The 23,177-nt window shown below is 39.1% G+C and overlaps 1 protein-coding gene across 1 annotated transcript in view; it reads left to right on the top strand.

Annotated features, from left to right (window-relative positions):
- Positions 1–22,073: 22,073 nt before the first annotated feature.
- nrp1a (neuropilin 1a) overlaps positions 22,074–23,177 on the top strand; it is a 69,445-nt gene continuing 68,341 nt past the window's right edge. Inside the window, exon 1 of the mRNA XM_061758276.1 lies at positions 22,074–22,092. The gene's annotated coding sequence lies outside the window, so the exon portion shown is untranslated. The remainder of the gene's footprint in view (positions 22,093–23,177) is intronic.

Below are 23,177 nucleotides of genomic sequence, written 5' to 3' on the forward strand. Positions count from 1 at the left end.
AAACATTTAAACACAACAACACTGCTGGCACTAACTCTTTATTGTCTCCTTTCTCCACCTTCCTCATCTTATGTAAAATAGTCTATGCAGACTACCTGACATCTTGACAATTACTTGGAGCAAGGAAAACAACAGTCACACTGAAAAACAATTCAAGAAAAATACATGACAGTCAAGTGATGTCTGCAGGCTCTATCGCACAGACAAGATAAACATGTATCATGTGTAACTCTGTGACTTATTGAAAGCACACTGACTGTGGTTCTAATTAGCTGATGTGTTCATTAGCTCTGTCAAGAGATTACACATTCAGTCAATCAGGGTGACGGGCTAAAATGTGACTCTTGTCTCTCTTGTAATGACACAAACTAGTGATAGAAGACCACTAATGGACAGATCACTGTTTCTGTTTCAGTGTTTCTCACTCCTGCTTAACATTATGTTACATTAAAACAGCAGTGCATTGTTTCTGTTCCACACAACATTCTGAACGTTGACAAACCGGGGTGCGGTGCAAAACTCCTCCTGCTTGAATTCAAAAGAATAACATTTCAATGGCATTGGCAACCAAGGGGAAAAAGAAAGATGTGGCTCTTGTGTATCCATGGTTACATTGCTTTTATTGCTGTTTGTTTTGGGCAGTTGATGCAATAAAAATGCTGTAAGAGAAATGAATAGGTATCGGGTGCAGTTCCAAAAGAGCTCATAGAATCCACATGAAAAAAAAATCCCTCCTTTTCAAAGCCATCTGGTTTCCAAGGGTCTCGTGATTGGATTGCCCTGAATGCATGCGTTCATCATGTTTTAGTTTTCCAATTAAGATTCAGAGTGCAAGGACTCTCATGTCTGCTATTTAAATAAAGCCAAATGGAAAATTAAGGGTCTCTAGTAGCAGGCTCGAGCAAGCTTGGCCTCATTTCGGTGTTAATGAAATATAGCGGTGACGACTCATGCATGTGCAAAGGAGGGGGAAAGGGGAAAAGTGCACGGTGAAGGTAAAATGGGGAGTGTCAAGACACAAAATGCATGTGAAGGCTTCATTTATTAGATAGTGGAAATAACACGTTGTCATGGTTGGTAATGTTCTGTATGCTCGTCATCTATTAGCAGCCTCTTCTAAGGGTATTTAATATTATTATGGGAGAAATGCTTGGCACGTCCACTTCCAGACTGATAACCAATAGGGCATTGGAACACACAAACTGACACAAACAAAAGGGCACAGACAGGTTGAACAATGTTCTTCAATGCGGAACAGTGTTCAGTGTTGCTTGTCACTGAAATGGCAACTTCTAGGAGACATGGATGAATTTAAAGGATAGATAGTGAGATATCATGTTAGGCCATATCTATCTATGCAGGTAAAACCATTTACCAAACATTTATTTACTGGGAAATGTGTAGCATGTAGGCTTGTTTGGCAAATCTTATGGTATTTGTTTGCATATTTTTAAGGTTAACAATAACGATTGGAAGCCATTGAAGAAGTGCTTTATTGTAACATGTTAAAAGGTATGGTTTGTACAAAACAGGAAAATCCAAATAAATCAGGAACAGATCTATAGTTATTCGGTCAATATGCATATTTTTAGTTCCTATTAATATACAATTTCATTAACCATTTTGTTGATGTTCAAGGAAACTGTTCAAATGTACAGTATATATCAGTATATCAAATATAAATGTCACGTAAAAAAAAAAAACATGTTCTTAGATTAGTTCCCATTCTGTTTCTAAATTATGATTTTAAAGCATCAAATTTGTTTCTAATCAGTGGAATCCTAAAATGAGGATAAACCCAAATTTAAACTTTGAATGATATACTTTGTCCCACCCATTTGTTTCTACTTAGAAGCTCCAGTTGCAGCTCTGAAATAAAATATACTTGTTCAGTGAAGTAAGGCTAGATGAAATAACACTTAACGACAAATAACCTTGGTTCACCAAATTAACACATTTGCCTCATCAGTAAGAGTGCTACCATTTGGGGAAAGCCCCCGTGAGACCGAGAGCAAGTAAGCATTGCATGGTTTGCTGTGCTCATTTAGATATTCACCCTTGGGGGCCATAACTCCCTCATGTCTGCCACTGGCAAGCCATGTCCTGATGAGAAGCATTGTCTTGTACTGCAGTGTCATAGTTTTATGTAAAAGCTACCCCGGGTAACTTTTTGAACACTATGGTAAATACGCAATTGTAATAATATTTTTGTTTTCTTGTAACCATGAAATGGACACATTATTAAATGATTGTCGAGCTACAGATAACCAATGGAATGACTCACATTTTCTGTGATTCACATTTGAAATACACTGTGTGTGGGACTAATAAAACTAATTGATTAGATTAGTGGAATCATCTCTTTTGGATTAAATAGTCACCCTACGCAGTTGTTTCCTGGGTTTTTTAGTCAGTCATTTTCAAAAGAACCATACAGTATATCTCTGGTATTTTAAAGAACCATATATCAGAAATGCTGGCCTCCATTCTTGCCACCCATGCAATGTTTCAATTAATTAGGGAATGTATTGTCCCTTTACAAACCCCAATTCCAAGGAAGTTGGGACATTGTCCATCCATCCATTTTTCTGAGCTCACAATCATGCCTACGGGCAATTTTGAGTCTCCACTTAATGCATGTTTTTGGGATGTGGGAGGAAACCGGAGTGCCCGGAGAAAACCCACGCAGGCACGGGGAGAACATGCAAACTCCACACAGGCGGGGCCGGGGATTGAACCCGGGTCCTCAGAACTGTGAGGCTGACGCTCTAACCAGTCGTCCACCGTGCCGCGTTGGGACATTGTGTAAAACGTAAATAAAAACGGAATACAATGATTGGCAAATCATTTGCAACCTATATTCAATTGAATACACTACAAAGACAAGATATTTAATTTCAAACTGATGAACGTTATTGTTTTTTTTTTGCAAATATTCTCTCTTTTTGAACTTGATGCCTGCAATACGTTCCAAAAAAGCTAGAACGGGGATAACAAATGACTGGGACATTGAGGAATGCTCAAAAACACCTGCTTGGAACGTTCCACAGGTGAACACATTTATATCCTTTTGGGTATAAAAAGAGCAACCCCGAAAGGATCTGGTTCTCACAAGAAAGGATGGGGCGAGGTTTACCATTTTGTGAGCAAATAGTCCATTCCCGTTGATGATTGGCCAGGGGGCTCGCTGTCAGGTGGGCGCACAGTGTGCATAGTTTTGGGACAATTAAAGAGAAAATTCTGAAATGTGAAATGTTTATGATGGAACTGATGTCCCCCTGCAACCTCATATGTTGGTATAGAGAAAGAAAATTGCATACATTTGTTTGATGTTTTCAGTCATAAGCATTATTGGAATTTTTTATTTATTTTATTTCTATCATTTATTTTCATTTTATTTTGTTTTGGGCAAAATAGAAGAGTTTAAACAAAAGCTTGACTTTTCCAACAAACATGCAAATAATGAGGAATAAACTTCAGCAAATGTAGTCACCTAAACTACAGCAGCAATATGATCATTCATGGTGACCGCCCAACACTTATCCAGGCTAATATTCATCATCTGCCTTTCTGAAGGCGTGTTCAGCAAATTGGATGAGAAACATGTCTCTCCAGTTATTATTTAGCAGACTATGAGGAGTTGCCATAAAAGCTAAATGCACCCTGTGCGTGCAGCAAACATGAAATTAGACACACATCAGTATCCAAGGGCATACAAATGGCATGATGAAATGCGTTCAAGCATCAAAATCTGCAATCTGAACATTTGCTACTTTTGAGTTATTCCTGATTACTATTGATTGGCCATGCAAGAAATTTTATTTGGAAATGGATTTCTGGATGGTGGCTGAACGACGACACCAGATGCTTTAAAAAGCTCTCTTCATTCATTAAAAAGTCACTGTCACCAGAGACGAGGCGGGGACGGGGGTTAATCCTTGCTTATATTTGTGTGTGTGTGCTCGTGGGGTTGTGTGTGTTTGTGTGACACAGCTGAGTGATCCTCCTCATGTCTCTGAGGGGTAATTAGCTTTGGCGTGGCCTGTCGGTGTTCTGCAGGCCTCCTCAGTCCCGAGACTCAGCTGGCTGTGTCATGGCAGAGGCAGCACTTTGTCTGTGGGGAGAATAGCAAGCAGTGGACCGGTTATGGTGGAGGAGTGACAAGGGGGTCACGTTGGAATAATACGCTTGTCAGGTTGCTGTCTTTGTGCAAGAAATGTCTTTTCCTTACGTTATCTCCACTCCTTTGCTTTGTTGGTCATTCCATTCGTCTTTCCCCGTCTCTTCCTTTTTACTTATCGCTCTACATTTTTGTCCTTCTTCTGTGTCATTGTTATCCTTCTCATCAACATTTCTGACATTCCCTGTCGCCCCCCCCCCCCTCCCCTTCCATCTTTTAATAATCCATTGGTCTATTATCCTGCAATTGGCTGGCAACCAGTTCAGGGTGTACCCCGCCTCCTGCCCGATGATAGCTGGGATAGGCTACAGCACGCCCGCGGCCCTAGTGAGGAGAAGCGGCTCAGAAAATGGATGGATGGATGGATGGACGGTCTATTATCTATCACTGGTTAGTGTAAAGCAGTTGGATATCACTAGGTTTGAACACTACACATTACTGTATGAGATCTAATTTGAAAAATATTGCCTTAACCGAAATTATAATGCTCGGTTCTTAGATTGTAGTTGTAGTTTGCAGTGGTGTATAAATACAATAGATATTGTAAAGTAGTCCCTTGCTGATATTGTCAATCAAAAGTGTCATCTTATCTTTGTGAAATCACATGTTTTGATACATATGAATATGATTTTTGTATTGAATCTCATAAGATTGTGCAAGTGTGCCTAATTCTGTGGCAAGTAGTTTCTATGTAGAAAAAAATCATTTCATTTCAATTCCCCCTCTCTCTCTGCCCTCTGTTTCCATCAATTCTTTCTTTCCCTGCAACCTTACATTGATTTTCCCTAACACGGAGCATGACGCCTATCGATATTTCCCGCTGCGATGGCCAACAGCCATCCACCAGTGATTAAAATCCAGAACGCACTCATTCTTTTGTTAACAAACTGGTGATCAATTTCCAGTCATATGTGTTATATCTTTAAACATAATCCACAAAAGGTAAATTGTTGCACCCGTCAAAACAGCTATCATCTTAAATTTGCTCAATGTTTTGTGGCTCTAGACACTAGTTACATTTTGAGGACCAAACTAATCTCAACTTTATAAGGTTAAGTACAGTATTTATTGTTAGTTTTACAGTGGTAAACCCCTTTTTATGCTCGTATGGAAGACAAGAATGTTAAAATGTTATTTGAAACATTGTCTACCAGATACTGTTAATGAATGTTTTATGATGGCAGCACTTTGACCTTGGAACTGTTTGATTCAATTTCACCAATTTTGAAGTATTTCTTTAGTGGAAGAATTGGTTCGAAGGTCAAAGAAACTGGAATGCATTGTGAGTTCTTAAGAGGTTCTTAAAAGGTTACTATAATTAGTTTAAAAGTGCCTGCTCTTTTTCCAAATAGATTCCAAGAGCTCTTCCATAGATGGACTGTCAGGATAGTATTTAGTGTTGACATTTTTAACAGAGTGGTCAAGGCAGGCTGATACATAAATAATTAAAGGCATAGCGCTAGATTAATGAAGCCCATTGGATGTTCTTGGAAAAAGTGAAACTTTAATGACAAGAATTGAGTTTGTAGAGTGTAATTAATGAAGTGAATGAGGGGTCGCCAAGCCTCATTAAAAAGGGTGACTTTTATTCTGTCTCTAAACAGACAGCTTGGGTGAGCATCACAAAGCCATTTCACTAATGATCGGGTCAGCACCTTCATCCATAACCCCGGCATGCCAATCAGAACCACACACACACACACACACACGCACACACAACACACTCAATTGTGTTCTTTGGGTGCTTGAAAGGGGGAAAAGGCCAAAGTCGGAGCTTATAGAGTCATCAGAACGCCACAGGAAGCTCCTGAGCTCAGACATTTCGCGGAAGTGCGAAGGTATCTGCCATCTGGTTGACCTTTTATTTGGTGTCATCAATACTCAGTAGGCAAGCTAATATTGAACCTGAAAGTTGCTGTTCGCCAGAGCTGCAATAATGTATCATTTGCACAGTGAAATTGGCATTTTAGTGTTATAAAACAATTGTATGTACAGAATATTTACAACACTATCCATCATTTCTATAGATGGGGATGATTGGTAAGCATGTCACCAGCCCAGTATAGTCAATGTCTTTCTTTAGGATGTGTGCAGTGTAGCTGACATATTCAGTATATATAAACACGGCACATGGAGTTTGCATTTTCTGCCCATGGTGGGATCAGTACTCCCTTCTCTCAAAAAACAAAAACAAAAAAAAAACATGTAGGTTATGATAATTGAAGAATACATTTCCCATAGGTGTGCATTGAGTGTGAATGTTTGTTTGACCTAAACACGATGTCAAGCGGGAGCAAATTCAGTAACAAAAGCATGCGAACTTCTTGTTCTACAGCAGTACACAGCTAGCAATATGTCTGGATTATATATTTTGAACCAATGTGCAAATGTGTTTATTTTGGCATGGGCATACACACAGATGGGTATGGTCTCAGAGGATGACCCCGCCTTGGGACTCCCTACCCACCACCCTGTACCCAGTTAAGACCTTGAGGCAGTAGCTCCATCCACAGCAGAAAGAAGGGCTGTCCCACATCCTGAAATCCCTTAATGAATGTGACATTTAGCTGATATTTGGATGTCATGCGTGATGTTAAATTAGCATGCTGAAACATTAAGCTTCACATTAGACAAAGCTTAGTAAATGCATACAATCCATCATGCAAAGATTTGGTACAGGTGACCCGTGTAGCTTAGCCAAGACACCCACTTAGTCCTACTTCCTTTGGAACCTTCATTAAAATATTACACACATGACTTATTTACAAAGCGTTGGAGCGAAACACAGAATCTCTGCGGGGAGAACCTTTCAATCCCATCCGTCACCACATGAAATTGCACTGGTGACAAGAGGCGAAATATCAATCAGAAGTAATTTCTTCTCACCGCCTCAGTTGTCGGAGCTGCAGTAGAAAGTTGACCCTCTGTCATTATACATTTGTATAGCCTTTACGTCATCCACCACACTGACTACAAAGCACTCAAAGATGTTGTGGCAGCAGCAAAGTGAGAATATAATACAGCAAGGTCATTTATGTGGCATGTTGCTCGAAAATGACTTTACTTAAAGTCACAGGCATGTAGACAATTGAGGCTATATTGATTGCTTCTTATATTAATCATGTAACCGCAATAGTAAAGTCGACCATCAACACCCCTAATGGCGATGTTACCTGATTGGCAGACAGCTATCACCAATAATAGTGCTTATATCAGCAAGTTTTGCCCAGACAGCCTTGGGAGACCCGCCGCAGTGCCTGTCAAGAATTCAACTGATTGGTAGTACTGGTTTCAGTAGAATGAATGTCATTCCAGTAGTCACAGTCTATGTATGTGTGTCTCACACGTCAGACTGCATCCAACTCCAATGTCGCCTGCAGACAAAAACACTGAAGTGCCCCTGAAATGATTCCCTCAGCTCCCCTTGCAAAACACTGTGGAAGTGGCTATTTTTGAATAGAAACGTCAGGTCATTAATAACTATTATCACAGCCCTTCTGCATGTTCTACATCTGAGGCAGAGAAAACACTGTTTACTTGAATAGATTTGTTTCCTACTGGGTGACCAGGGAAGGCGAAGCTGAAGGCTGGGGTATGGGTCCAATAGATAAGAATGACATTTTAAGTTGAAAGTCAACTACAGATGCCAGTATCACTCCACCTTTACAAGTAGAATAGTCATTCCGAGAGGCCACAAATGTGGGACAGTGAAAGGATTGTATTAGCAGTCTTGTAGGCAGCATCATTGACATGAAAAGTTCCATTTCTAAAGTTAAGAACATCTAAAGTAGATCACCATGGCTTACATTAACTGTTCATGAGACACATGAAAGCGGTACTGTACAATCCATTGCTTTTTACCATAAACTTCTTTTTAAACTTGCATATTTGTAAAAATGTTAAAATGCTACCTAAAATATTGCCTGTAGAGATTAAAAAAGGTTTTATGATGGGAGCAAACTAAAACTGTCCATCCATCCATCCATTTTCTGTGCCGCTTTATGGAAATGATTAATTAGGTTTCAATGTGAATTTTCTTTTTCAATATTCAGTCAAATAAGAGGTCAACCGGCATCCTTGAACCGATTCTCTTCAACCATAGATGCATTTATTTCAATCCATCAATAGCAAAAGCAGTTTTGGTACAAAGAAGAAAAAAAAAAAAAAAAAAAAAAGAAGTCAGCTCCCATGCTCATTTACACTTGTGTCCACTGTATCTGCTTTCATGGTGACACCCTTCAGGTGTGTATCTGTTCATCACCTTCTCCAAGGTGTCTGGGAGCTGAGAGCCCATCTGTGGGCTGGCTCTGGAGCCTCTTGAGATGGCCACAAAGCCTTCTAATTATCCCTGACCTTCTGGCTCTCCCTCAGCTTGCCTCCCTCTCAGGGCCCCTGTGGCTCACTCAGGACTGCACTCTCCTCATGGGTTCCACATCTTCACTCGGTTTGCCCCATCTCACCCTCAAAATAACTCCTCAGCTTGGCCCCAGCTGCTAATTGCTGCCATTTCCGAGACAAAGAACGGTGTTTGGTACAAGGCAGTCCTCAAGGGCAGTCAAGGAGAAGCCCTCAACCACCTGCATGTCTGCTCAGGCTTGTGGGGTGTTTGTAATCATGTTGGTCTGACAAGCAAAATGTTCCATTTGAGGGCAAAGAGAAAACCATCCACAGGCATCACTGTTGAGTGAGACAAGGAAAAAAAGCTTATAGCTATCCCTTCACCGTTTTCTTTTAAAACTATGTACCTATATAGTTTACATCAGCTTTTGTTCTGCTCTGGGCTTCCACTGTAACTAGCTGCAAGTGCAACATTGTCAATAATGTGCCTAACAATTTTACCACACAGCATTGTTGTTTGCTAAAATCTGAATGTAAACATAACATGACTATCATTTTTTAAGAAAGGAAACTCTGATATGGTTCACACCCACACACACACACACACACAACAACAAACTTATAAAACAATTTTGAATTCAGAAATTATCTTTTGCTGTTATTATAATACCACTTTTTAAAATGTGGGTTATTGGCTGCTTCTAAAGTTGAGTTTTAAAAAAATATATATTTTAGAGATGCAGCAATTAATCGATTAATCGACAACTAATTGATTATCAAATTAATCGACAACTATTTTAAAATATGATTAATCGTTTAGAACCTGTCAACAATCAACATTTTTCCCATTTTCTGACATGTTACGGCCCAAGCCAGTAACTGAATCATAATCAGTTTGTTTGTGTATATTCCACAATGTCAATTTGAAATAGTGTCCTGTTTTTAATAAAGGGATGGATTTGTTTTTTATTCATTGATTAATCAAAAAAAAATCAACAGATTAATCAATTATCAAAATAAACATTAGTTACAGCTCTAATTTATTTTGTTTTTATTGAATGCCCTTTAAAAAGGGGTTAACACATGCTTTTTTATCAATGCCCGCCACAGTATAATAGTTATTGAAGTTATTGTTGCATTAAATGCTTAATTAACTAACATTACATGATCTTGTCAGCAGCTGATGAACGGATTTGAGACAAGGTGAACTTTACTTGTTACTCCAAGCATGTTATAGCTTAAGCAGTATTTATTATTTACTAATGCTCTAGCATGAATTTAAAAAAATCTGAACACAGGCAGTAATTAAGACCACGCCTTATTGAATTTCACAGTTTTCAGAATGTCTATTAACCACCTCCTAAAATGTGGCCTTGCTGCTTGCTCTGGCCCATTATGAAAATGCTGAACCCAAAAACAGAAATTACTAGTGTAGTTGCTGTTCTAATTTTCTTTTTACGACAGCAGAGGCCCATAAACTTTTTAAAATGATAGCGTTTCCACCTGCCACAAACCCCCAACCATCAGGGACGTTTCTCTCTTTTTCATTACACATCATTGCCGTAAATCAAAAATGTCCAGTGAGTAATCTGACCAAAAACATCGCTGTGGAGATTGCAATTACATAGCTCCGAATGCAGAGGATCGAACTAGACATAGGAGAAAAGGGGCTGACACTATAAAGCATGTCAGTTAATATCAGAGCGTCAGAGCCCTGCTGTAAATAATGACTCCACTGCTGCTCTCTGTCTCTTGCAGTCATTCCACTGATAATTAGTGGGAGCGTTGAATGGACTGTTACTTATTCTCTACATTTTGACACCCACAGATAAAATAAGAATGTTTTCAAGCAAGATTGTGAGATTACTATTATGCTTGAGAGAGCTCAATTTTCTCTTTAAATGCAAGCTAACATTGGATAACCTTGAATTCTAACAGTGAAACATGGAAAAAACAAGCTCACTGTCAACCTGAACAGGAATGGTAAACTACATTGCGGAGCATAACACTATTATATTTGTAGAACTGACCTTGACTCACATTAACCTTAGAAGCTTCCTAGCAGAGTAACTAAGCATCATAGCCCTTTGCTAATAATAATAAAAAGAAACTAAAAATATATATTGATATATAAATAAATATTCGCTATATCTTTCAAAAGAGGTTGCCAACTAATCAAAGACAAATCACTTCCTAAATTCTTCACTTATTATTATGCTGGATCACATTTGTAGTTTGTGAGTGTTTGTGTAGGTGAAAAGCAGACACACTCTATCTTCTTTCTTTCTATTTGTAGATACACCCTTAAATATCTTGTCTTCCACCTCCCCCTAAACTAGATAGATCCAGGGGGACCATCCTGTTTAGTAGTTGTGTGTGTGTTAGTGTGTGAAAGCGTGCTGGTTTGTTTTGTCCTTGTTATCCATGTTTGTTCTTTGTGCACCAATGTTATCTAGTCATTTCCTACAATTACAGGCGAACAACATGACACTGAATTCCCTGGTTCATCCATAATGGATCAAGTGATGTCCTAGCTGCTAGTACTGGATCACCTCCGGAAACAGGCCTCAAAGAGCTCGCCACGTCCTGGAGCTCGTTCCAGCGAGAGGAATGAGGACCCATATGACAAGGATTGGGGAGCTGAGGCAGAACAAAGCTGCTCAAATATTGATCACTGGGGGTGTCTTTGAGGTGTTTCCTCTCAGCCAGACAGCCACCCGTGGGACTTGGTGGCGGGTTTTAAAGGCTATGCAGCCAAGAGTGTAAGCACAGGCAGGCTTCGTGGGCTTCATCCACCATCCGCTGTTGATTCAAGCAGAACAGAAGAGAAGAGTGTCACCAGAACTGTAGTATTGATCAGTGAGGATCTATTGGATACACATGGACACTGCATCTTTCCCAGTCGAAGAGGTTGGTACTTAAATCACTCGAGATATCCATCGAACGTTTCCACCAAAACATTTTTGTTCACTTTCTGCATGCATACAAAACAGAACTACTTTCAGTAGTTAGGCCAAAGCCAACGATTTGTGCCCCATAGGTGGCAGGAATGTTTTGGGTCCTGCATGTTTTGGGTTTCGCAATAGTAAATGTTAAATTAAAAGAAAATCCTGGAACAACACCCAAAACTCAAAATGTATTGTTGTAGATGAGCACAGTATATCTCTCTTCCAATTGTTTATTTGCTGTATAGAGTATGCAATATGTAATTTTGTTCAACAAAAAAATTCAGATTCCAGTTACCTCAAGCTACACTGTAAACCATCTTTTGATCTGGAGGAAAACGCAAATGAAGAAAGAGAATTTGTGGCCCATGTTGAAATGTAAAATACTGTCACAAACACAAAATTGCTTCAAATAGAACTTTGTTCCCAATTCTGTATCCAAATACCCTGCAGTGGACAGATAGATTACTGAATCCAAAGTACAGGCTTCTAAGCTTAGCCCGTTTAATACCTTATATCGGTTGCATACATACTGCCTCGTGCTTTGTTCTTGATGGATCGATACAGTAGATGTAAATATAATGACTCCGTGCACTCTCTTACAAACAATAGCATTTCCGATCATATTATGAATAGCAGCAGTGTCATCATGTCATCAAGTTATTTGAAGCATGAACGTAATTATAAAACATACATATTATCAGGACGAGGGTGGAAAATGAAAGCACTTGCTTGGCTCTACAGCTCATCTGGCTGTTCTCTAATTAAACTAAACTTTTTTGATGAGCCCCCAACTTCTACTTCACCTAGCTAAGCTGCCAAAACCACTCTGCCTTGCTACCCGTGCTCTCAGAGCTGATTTGGATGACTGCCACTGATTCCCTGCATGTCAACACAGCATCAGGTGCATTTCGACTCATTCCATGCCCATTTGAAATTTCCATCCTCGGTACTGCAGGCTGCTGAGGGGCGATGGCTCGCCAAACATCGCCACTTTGCCAGAATCCCGAAGCAAGCTCCAGATGCACACGGCGACACAGGGTCCCTTCACCCTGCTGGCACAAACCCCCGCCTGGCCATCTGGTCCTTCAAAAACAGGTGCCAGTCACTCATCACGCCTTCCCTCCTATTTTCCTGAAAGACACAGCCCTCCAACACTGAGGTCCTTGCACCAGCTTCACAGCCCCTCACCTCGTCCCTGCCAACGCACTTATCTCCTGCTGGGGACACAGCCCACATAACACCAGAGAGCTGGCGTGTTAGAGTTGTTCAGAATCAGCTCATATGCACAATGGGTAGCCCGGAGCTGAGCAGGGATGTTCTGAATAAGTAGCCCCAGCTTGCCACTACGGCTTTTCCAGAAAAAGAAGAATGTCTGTGGAATGCACAATCACTTGCTTTGTCTTGTCCATTCATGCGATGCTTGAAGAGAAATAGACCTATTGCTAGGGAAGACAGGCTCATGTCGACATCCGCATCAATCCATCCTGTCACTCAAAGATGGCATGAAAGAAACCTTAACTGGGAGCAGAGGATGGAGGCGTTGATTTGACTGATGAAATTCCCCTGGACATTAGCACTTTAGCCACCTTTTGATTAAGCCCATCAATATGGCAGCCTTCTCCTTTCAGACAGCTCATATTTCCTTCCAGACATATTTTCCATATATATATTGCATTTTCTAAGTAACTATTATCCAAAAAATAGCACTTTGTTTCGAGAACCTAAAACAACTTGAATGTGAGCACGGCCAAAATGTAGGTAAAGAGGTAATGCTGATGCAAAACTTACAAAATTGAACAAAGATATTTTTTGTCATAATCCGTGTTCAGTACATTAAGCCCAACTATAACAGTCAACTTGGTCTGTGTTGCACAGTTGTGTCACAGGGTGATTATGAGGCTGATGTGCAGATGATCTTGACTGATTAATTCACGTCACGCAAACGTTTACCTCATGATTTCTGATCAGTCAGTCAGAGGCTTCAAAAGGTTGAACTGTGGTAAAAAGCACGTTTTGCAAGCCACTGCTGATCTTATCTCGGAATTCCTAACGATTTCCAGAGCTCCTATTTTCTCTGCTGTCGTGGTTTAATCATAAACTTGTGAATATACTTATGTACGACTGTGATCTTAATGCCAGTTCGGTTTTCATGCTATTTCATTCTGTTTCAATTTGTGTTCTTAACATAGGTTTTGCACCTGGACCAGACACCATAAACTGTTTGAACGTGTGGGGGGTCTTTGGCTTTCACACACATTCATCTCAGCAGAATGTGTTCCAGCACTCATTAGCGTTGTCATCTATAGACTCCTCCACCACCATCTTATATATACATCTAAGTAGCGCTTCAAATATAGACTGTTCACACTCACTTGTGTTCCAACAACGCGATAAATGCCACTACATTCGCCTTCATCACCCTCTCTTAGATAAAGACTAACACAGATGAAAGTCGCAAAGAAAAAATAACAGAGGTATCCATTTGTCGTGTTTGATAGCATCTACATGGAGAGGACGATCGATGGGAGCGCTCATGCCAAATGTTTTAAGTTCATTCATCATGCCACCGACGTCTGCACTCTGGGAACTCTCGATCTGAAGAGAAGAGATCATCTTGGTAATATACTTTGAGGATGTTTTGAGAATGTCACCACCACTTAACGATGTGATATTGAACAGTTAAGGAGCCATTCAAAGTTAGATGGGGTTAAGATTAAAAAGTGGTGGTGGTTACTGATATTATTTCATCATTTAATATAGGCATGTTTAAAATAATTTTATGTTCTCTGGTATTAGTAAATGATATGATATGTTTAGTCACTATGAGCTAAAATATAAAAAGAAGACAACTTCATGAGGTACTAGCCAGCTAAACTGGCATTTTCCGGGCTTTTTCTTGGCTCGCTTTCCTGTGTGTAAGGGGCCAATGTGGAATGAGGCGTTGAAGTCGACACGAAAAATCGTCTGCTTTTAACGTAGTATCATAGGCGGAAAGCCACCACCCATGACCAGGTTGTAAAGTTTTAAACCTGAAATCCACGCCCCTTTGCGCTAACAGAAATTATCTCTGTTGCGTTGAGGTTGTCATGCATCTAGTTATACGAGAGCGGTGGGTGCTCTCTGAAACAAACAGGATCACGGCTCGACACTTAATGCAGTGTGAAAGTGGCTAAAGATACGTAGTCTGAAGTCACTCGCTCTCTGATAATCACATGCATCATTATTTCTTGGCCCACCCTGCATGTACAGTCTATGAGATTTTTAGCCTTGCTGAATATCCAACTTTTTTAAATTTAAAAAAATAAAAATAAAAACCCATCTCTGATTCAGTAGACTGTCAAATAATTCAAGTATAAATGAGATTCACGTCAAAAAGACACTCATATGCCTAATGCGCATGGCTAAAATAGAAATTAACATAGTCATTGGTTTCGTGTTGGTCAGTCATAAACCTCTTGAGCTTTTGCAGAAGTTACTGCTAAGGGCAGAGGCCTTCCTCAAAATAATGTACACAAGGTCATTTTAAATGTTTGAATTATGTTTTTCTGCAGGAAGGGAGATTAGAATCTCACTTTAAATGAAAGTAAGCAAAGGGAAAAAATGTATCATAAATATAATGATTTGGCTTTTTATACGTTGTGTCCTTGGCCAGTAATTGCAAGCGTAACAGCTATTAGAGTCTCCTAAGTGTTGAATTCTTCAAGATTACCTATGCGATCATTTTGCATCTTTATTATGATTTATGCATGAGAAAAGTGCAAAAAACCCACACTCAGCAATCAGTTCTTGATCTCCACAAAAGTCAATTTGCTCTTTGTTTTGCTTCTGCTGCATATCAACTGAGACGGGAGTCACTTTGGTTTTCCATTTTGATCATCAGCGCCAGTCAAGAACTCTTGATTGTGCCTAGTGAGTGAGTCATTTTCAATCATGATATGAGACTCGTACAATATCTGTCATGAATAAACATGGCGAATATACGCTGTCTTTTTTTCCTTTCGTAGTTATAATTCTCACCTGCTGTATTAAAATGCGTAATCGTCTCACAATTGCAACCTGAGTGATGTCTGTTGTATCACAATATCATAGCAAGCAACAAAGACCTAATTAGTACCTGCCTGGATATGATGAGCAATAATTAACGGGATCATGGAGAGTCAGTGACGGCAAACTTACAAGCGGCAAACGTGGGCCCATGAATGGCATGAAACAAAAAAGGGCCTCATTCACCAATTGCTCTTAAAAAAAATATATGATTAAATCCCTCTTACTACTTTTTAAAGTTGAATATGGTATTCACCAACGTGTTGTATTTGTTCTAATATGATTTCAGAAGTTGTTTGCATCATACCCGCACATTTTCTTGGCATTGTATTTATACAACAATTATATTTTTGTCATTGTAATGTTTTTTTTATTTAAGAGGTTACTTTACAAAAAGGTGCCTTGACTTAAAACTGTTGTCCCTCACCCCTGATTAAATATGCGAACCATCCAACTATGCAACAGGACGTTTTACAACTTTCACTGAGTCAAATATTAATCCAATATGTAACTACTGCCCTTCACTCTTCAGAGAGTTTAAATCTCTCCCCATCACCCAACTAAATTTTTGTTTGTGCAGCTATCTTTCCCTTCTGGGTGACACAACTCCGTGGAGCAATAGAATTAAACAAAGAGAGCAAACAAAAGAGTCGAGTGACACCAAGAGGATAATTTCTATTTTTTTTTTTGTCTACTTTTGCATTGTTGTGCTTGAAAATCACATACGAGTAATTTAGCCTCTTCTGCCCAGCTTTACAAAACAAAGACTTAGGCTTGGACATTACTGCGAGGCATGTGCAATTGAATTGTAAAGGGACAGTTGCACATGCAGATGAAATATGTTAATAAACTGTCAAGGCACAAGCACAACCTCTGGGTAATGGCTCAACGTTGCAATCTGGCCTTCTGGGAGGATAGCAATATGAGCATCTTCATCACTAAAATCCCTTCCTAAGAGTGGAAGACTGATACTGACAGGCAGCAAGAAAGACAGAGACGAGCTGCATAGGCGCAACTACCATTCAACAATATCCCTTCAACCAGAGGAGAGGGAATATTGAAATAAGAGTATCATTCCCTTCAAGTATAAAGAATAGAGCACATGAAAGGAAATAAAGATAATAAAAGTGGGTTGCCTATAAATATGAGAAATGACTTATGGAAATGAAGGGATGGTGATGTGTTGGTGAAAGTGGAACACTACATCTCCAACAACTTGTAGATGACTTTCACTATTGCGCTGTGCACTCCACACACACACACGGTATGCTGTTTAAAACCCATCAGCCAGCACCACAAAGAGGCTTGGGATCCCCCACACCAGGTTTTAAAAGTGAAGAGTCATCCCATTTCTGGGTGTAGTTGTGCTTTTAAAGGCTGACTTCCCGAGATGGTGCACGACGAGGTCACAGTGACATTTTCACACATGATGTAAATAGAGGAAGCGTTTCATAGCAACACTTGTAATCAAGCAGCCAGTCTTGGTTAGAATGACACATTTGTTTTTTATGCAGTTCCAGCAAATAAAATGGCCTCATTAAACAGGCATCTATGTGGTGCTATTAGAAGAGAGGAAGTGAGAAAGTGAGGTAGACAATATGTCTTCGCTGTTATTTAATTAAACATCTTACAACAGGACATTTATCTGAGGGGCAAGCTGTCCAGTAATTTTGTTATTGCCAACAAATCTTCAAATTCCTCAGTGAAACTGCCCAGTATTTCCTGCCTGGAGCCAGAGGCTGCTATTATTTATTGTTTTGTGTCATATGACACTGTAACATCTGTAACTCACTCCCTGTCCACAATCTAATGTGGTTCAATGCAAGACCTTTAGAAATGTTTTATGAAGACTGTGTGGAAAAGATCAGAATGATACCACCTCGATTTTTAGACAAACCAACACTTGAGAATTGTGTTTAAAAAAAATAAAATAAAATAAAACAATATTTTTTTTAAAACATCACTGCAGCAAGTGCAAACATAAATAGATGTAACTTCACTAAAGAGCTTTCCCCATCATTGCTTCAGCCGTGTTGTTGAGGCAGGTGCGTCTGTAGTGAGTGACAAGCAGCAACCTTAACAGGGTTTGAATTAACATTTTGTGGAAACAACCACCAATAATTTTTCCCGATTGAAATACAACATGGCAAACTTGCTAGTGGGAGTGACGGTGCCCGTACCAGCCACTGCTGAAATTCACCCACATTTGTCAGGTTGGTGGGTGTTAATGTCAAGCCCTGGACAGGAATCAATAATAAAAGACACTCACGTAAAAACTGTGACCATTGAGAATTTACAGTTACACATATCATTCCCATTGTAACCCAGAATTTACCATTTTCCGTTCACCAGCTAACGGACGGCAGTGTGTTGAGCTCTTCCTTTACGCAAAGCATTTTCACGAATGAAGTCCTTCTCTCAATAATTGGCTTACTTCCGATGTTTGCTGGTTCTCTTTGCACTTGTAAATAAGCACCTCAGCCACTATTTCAGGAAGTAAGGTAATACCGCTCTTACATTGTCTACCAAATGTCAGAATTACTATTGTTTGTGAAGATTTTTTTTTTTAATAAACCTCTTATCATAAAATAAATGAGAGCTAACACTTTAACCAAAAGTGGAGCTATACAATACTACAATTACAGCTTTTTGCAAGTCCACTGCAATTGCCTACTTGCTCATATAACCTACCTTAAAACTTATTAGTAGACTATGACAGCTCCATGATCTGATTTTACATTTTATGATGACTTTGCTGTGAGATTATTCACGAACATAACGCGTTGTTTAGCTGCATTTTCGCAGCAGCATAAGCCAACATTTTCTTTTCTTGTCTGTTTATAGCCCCTTGGCCATTAACATGCTTACTCATTTACACATTTTGATGAGTTTACCCTGCAGCTGTCTTCTGGCCCTTTGTGAATGTATGTATGTGTTTAACTTCAAACATGTCAGTTTTGCTCCTGTGCAAACAAAATGTGAAGGGACGTCTAACAGGGCTTCAAAAAAAGGTTGCGTTTGTGTGTTTGTCTGGAAAGCGTGATCGTGGTGTATTAACCCCTAACACACACACACACACACGCCTACACAAGAGAGGAAGTGTTCAGAATGATGACACATTGAAGATTGCTATTGTCCTGTTAATGCTTTCTGGTTTGTCCCCACTTGATTGATAAGGGAAGCCAGGCCCAAATGCATGTGTGCGCTCGTGCTTGTTTGTGGAGAGAATTGGAGATAGAGCAGCAACAACAAAAAATGGTAAACTGCAGCAGACAAAAAAAGATGGTTGTGATAATAACATTTGTAATAAATATTTTAAGAATCTTTTGTTGACAATCTATCATGTTTAAAAATATTTGAAGACAGAGCATAGATTTTCTGTCTTTATTTAATTAAAGTTATTGGATCTGTGAAAAAAAATATGAATTCTCAGCAATGGCTTCTCCCTGGTATCTTTTCATGCAAATGATCTGCTACCAGGCTTTCAGTCGAAAAAGAAAAGATGAAGGGGGAGCTCCAGCAAAAATCCTGGTTGACTAATCAAAAGATTTAGCAGAGCACTGAAGTTGAGGACTCACCATGATGCTCTGTGAGTTGGAATAACGAAATTTAAATTGAGTCCCGAGGGCTGAGCATGAAGGGTTTCCTGCTTGACACACGACCTGCTCATACACTTCTAACTTGCCATAGCTGCAAATACTGATTTTCTCAAAACCAATTCAAATAAAACAAGGAACAGATTCAGACTAATGGTGCAGAATTAAATACAGTTATAAATTAAGTAAAACCATCCATAAATTTGTAAAAGCTGCTGCAGTAGTTTTTGTGTCATACTGCTTGCTCACAAATAGAGTAACAATTGGTAGAGTGCTGACCTCCACCAAAGCCCAACAATACTAAATGAGGAAAAACATATTTGTATTAGTTCTTATTTCACAGAAGATAAAGAATATTTGCCTGTGAGTATTGTTGTATGCTCTGTCTGCATGTGTTCCTACCGCTGTCAAGTTGGTATTGCAAATGAGAATCTGTTCTCAACTGCCTTACCTGGACAAGTAAAGGTTTTATATATATATATATATATATATATATATATATATATATATATATATATATATATATATAATACACACACACACATAATTTGGCCACTTAAATATGTAGAATATTTGTTTACAAATTAGTTAAGTCAGTTAATCAGTTGGTTAAAAAAAATAAAAAAGGAATTTCCACCCAATTTAAATCTCTTCTTCATTGGCCACAGGCCTTAAGTGTTTTGCATGGATCTAGTTTGAATTGTTTATTAGTATATTTTTTGTAATTTTTTTTTATGCTGCTCACAAGCTCATAAATATCAATGAAAACAAAACCCTTCTTCACAGAGGAAAGGCTCTCACACACACGTTCGATCTTGTTTACAAAGTCCAAGCAGCTTTGCACTTACCTCCTCACACAGGAGCCTGTTTGGCCACAGAGGCCAGGTGACAGATAAAGCTGGCGGACACTCCATATCCAGAGTTGAAACGTCACTGACCTTAGTAAACACAAATAATCAGTGACTCATGCAGCCCGCAAACACAGGACCTCGGTTGTTCAGCAAGGTTATCTTCAACTAAAAGTGGAGTCTGGAGCCTGCAGGCATGTGACAGGATGGCAAGCTTATGTGACCTTGTTAGGCTGTGACTCCACACAAACTCCCGATAGTAACCCTGGTTAAGGGTTAACACCCACAGATGATAAAAGAGAGTTTTTTGTTGTTGACATGTCCAGTGAAGCATGCATTTAAAGGTTTACAACCCCCTCCAAAGTAGATTCTTGTGTAAAATATATGCCATTCTCTACATTCCATTAATTTAAATAAATTCCATTCATATTTGACCCTCAGTGCCTTTTATCAGCAGTGCAGGCTATGTTTACATGTACAACGTAAATATATGATGCTACACTGTATTTACTTATTGATACTTTATATTAATTCATTACTTTAGGTTATACGTAATGAATGGAATGACTCATTCTGTAGTAAACCTGAAATTAACTGGTAAATATGGAGCAATTGTGTTATATTTACCACATTGTTAACTCTCTGGCCTCTACATTTTGTACAAGTGTACTATATACAGTATAAGCCTACAGATGTCAGAGAGCTGTCGATTTGGCATTTAGCATTTATTGTGGTTGTAATTTGCATTGCATCTCATTGAGACACTATTAATAAATGACTGTTTGTCCGTGTTACGATAACATAGCTAATTCTGTGGCTGGTTGTGATTTAAAAAATTAAAAAAATCTTAAAAAGTATCTTCGTTAGTTTGTCTATTAGGCCAAATATACAATATTAAAAGGCCAAACAACCCACATTTAGGCTTAAAGCAGTAGTAAAGACATTTTGTGTACATGTTCATGACCTCCAGGCATTTCATTATGACTGAAATACGTGACTTGGTGGAGTGCAATATTTACCCAGCACAATGGACAGCCCAACTCTCCTTTCATAGCTCTTTGCTCAAACCGAGCACTACAGATCCTATCTATTTGATTTTTCACAGTCCTAATATAACCTCTTCCACGCAAGGCTTTTTATTACTGCTCAGGGAGACAAGCTATATCTGCAAGCTGTTTGCTGTAGCAAATTGTTATTGCTCTGTGGCATTTCAATTGAGTGAGCTATCAATGGATTGTGTCATTCACTGGACAGACGTGACTCCAATAGTAAAATAAAATATTGGAATAAGGATTTTATTAAACCGAGCTTTGATATGACTTGACCGGAAGAGCGTCAGGAATATTCAACGGTAGACTGACGACAATAGCCAAACTCGTGTCTGTCAATCCTAAATTTTGCATTCATATATAGAGACTCTTTATTGGTTAAGATTAATCAGAAAAACGACAAATCCTCTGAGCCGAAAACTGTCAAGGACCCCAAAAGCCAAATATTATCTTTAGACATTGATTCTTCTAATGAAGGACTTGTGCTGTCTCAGTAGTTTAACTTTCACAAACATAATGCTCAGTTTTGATTGAGAGTTAATGATGATTGTGGTCATAAGTTGCATTCATTGTATGAAGTGTTTCTAATACTAGTTGCCGAGTTCTGCACCACTACCAACCATAACACAATTATGCCAATATATTTAAACAATGGACAACCAAACCTAGCATCATTATTTTTAAATTGTTCGTACACTGCTTGCATCGAGTGAATCTTGTCATATCAAAGTAAGGCCATTGTGTTCAATCGCCTGCTCATATCAAATTACAAAGTGCCCAAAAATGTGTGTAAAATGTTCTGCACTGTTGCGCCCTTCCTTCTTGGTCTGGCCCCGAGTGATCTCTGGCATCTGTCTTTGTCTCGAACCTCTTTGTTTCCCTGCCTGTCTTCATTTAACTTGTCAAGTTCTTGTTGCAGCTTTGCCAGCCTTCTTCTTCTTATGATTTGCTGCTCTCATCAGCATGCCCTTCAGTTGCCTGGAAACTGAGTGTGACGAAGACCTGAGGAGAGCAGCAAAGCACACCTTCCGACGCCAGCCAAACATCAGATCGAGTTATATAAAGTGGATGAAAAGTTTCAGAAGCAAGGTGAGGCGCATGCAGAATGAATGCGATGTGTGCTGTTATGATTGCATTGTATAGCCTTCAGTGTTTATAAATTTACTAAAGAGAATGTCACATCCACAAGCTTAGGTAAACAGCAAAAAAAAAAAAAAAAAACATAGCAGCCTCAACATTAGATAATCTGAACCAATGAATCAGATATATAGGTATCAGTTTGGTTTGATTTATTTGTCACTGATGGTGTAGTGGTACATTCGCCTGACTTGGATGCCGGCAGCGTGAATTCAGTTCCCACTCTGTGACGGTGTAAATGTGAGAATGAATGGTTGCCTGCCCTGCGACTGAATAGTAGTCTTGTCCATTCATGTAGGAATGACATATCAAAGTATTCTTCATTAACCAAACGTAGCCTGCGAACACAAATATAGTGCTCCACAATATATTTATTACCTACTGTGTTCATTTGGCGACAGAGCCGCCCCTACCACCGAATCCAAAATAGTACAGCGTTGTTGTCTTTCCTCTGTTATATGCAAGCATACGGCTAGAAAGGCAAGCACAAATATGATGTTAATAACGGAGAAGTAATTCTTGCAGACTTTCTTACTAGCTATGCCATTACCAGCGTAATTATGCTTGCAGTTTTTGTAGCGGGTCGAACTTGGAGTTATACACTTTCATTGTAGTTATCCAAGACAGAAAATTCAATACAGCGCATGCCATTTAATTTGTTTTGTGTAAACCAAACAGCTTAATGATGATTATGCAACTGACCGGTTACTGTAATGAGAAACTATAAAATGATATAATTTAATTCATTTGTTTTACTGAATTTGGTGGACTTCACAGCCCTTGAAAAATGTACAACCCCAATTCCAATGAAGTTGGGACGTTGTGTTAAACATAAATAAAAAAAGAATACAATGATTTTCAACTCATATTCAACCTATATTTAATTGAATACACTACAAAGACAAGATATTTAATGTTCAAACGTAAACGTTATTGTTTTTAGCAATTAATCATTAATAGTAAAAGAGTGCGGGTACTAGACTTGCCTGCCTGCAGTCCAGACCTGTCTCCCATTGAAAATGTGTGGTGCATTATGA

This window comes from Phyllopteryx taeniolatus, chromosome 20, assembly GCF_024500385.1.
Source record: "Phyllopteryx taeniolatus isolate TA_2022b chromosome 20, UOR_Ptae_1.2, whole genome shotgun sequence".
In the NCBI taxonomy this organism is placed as follows: Eukaryota; Metazoa; Chordata; class Actinopteri; order Syngnathiformes; family Syngnathidae; genus Phyllopteryx; species Phyllopteryx taeniolatus.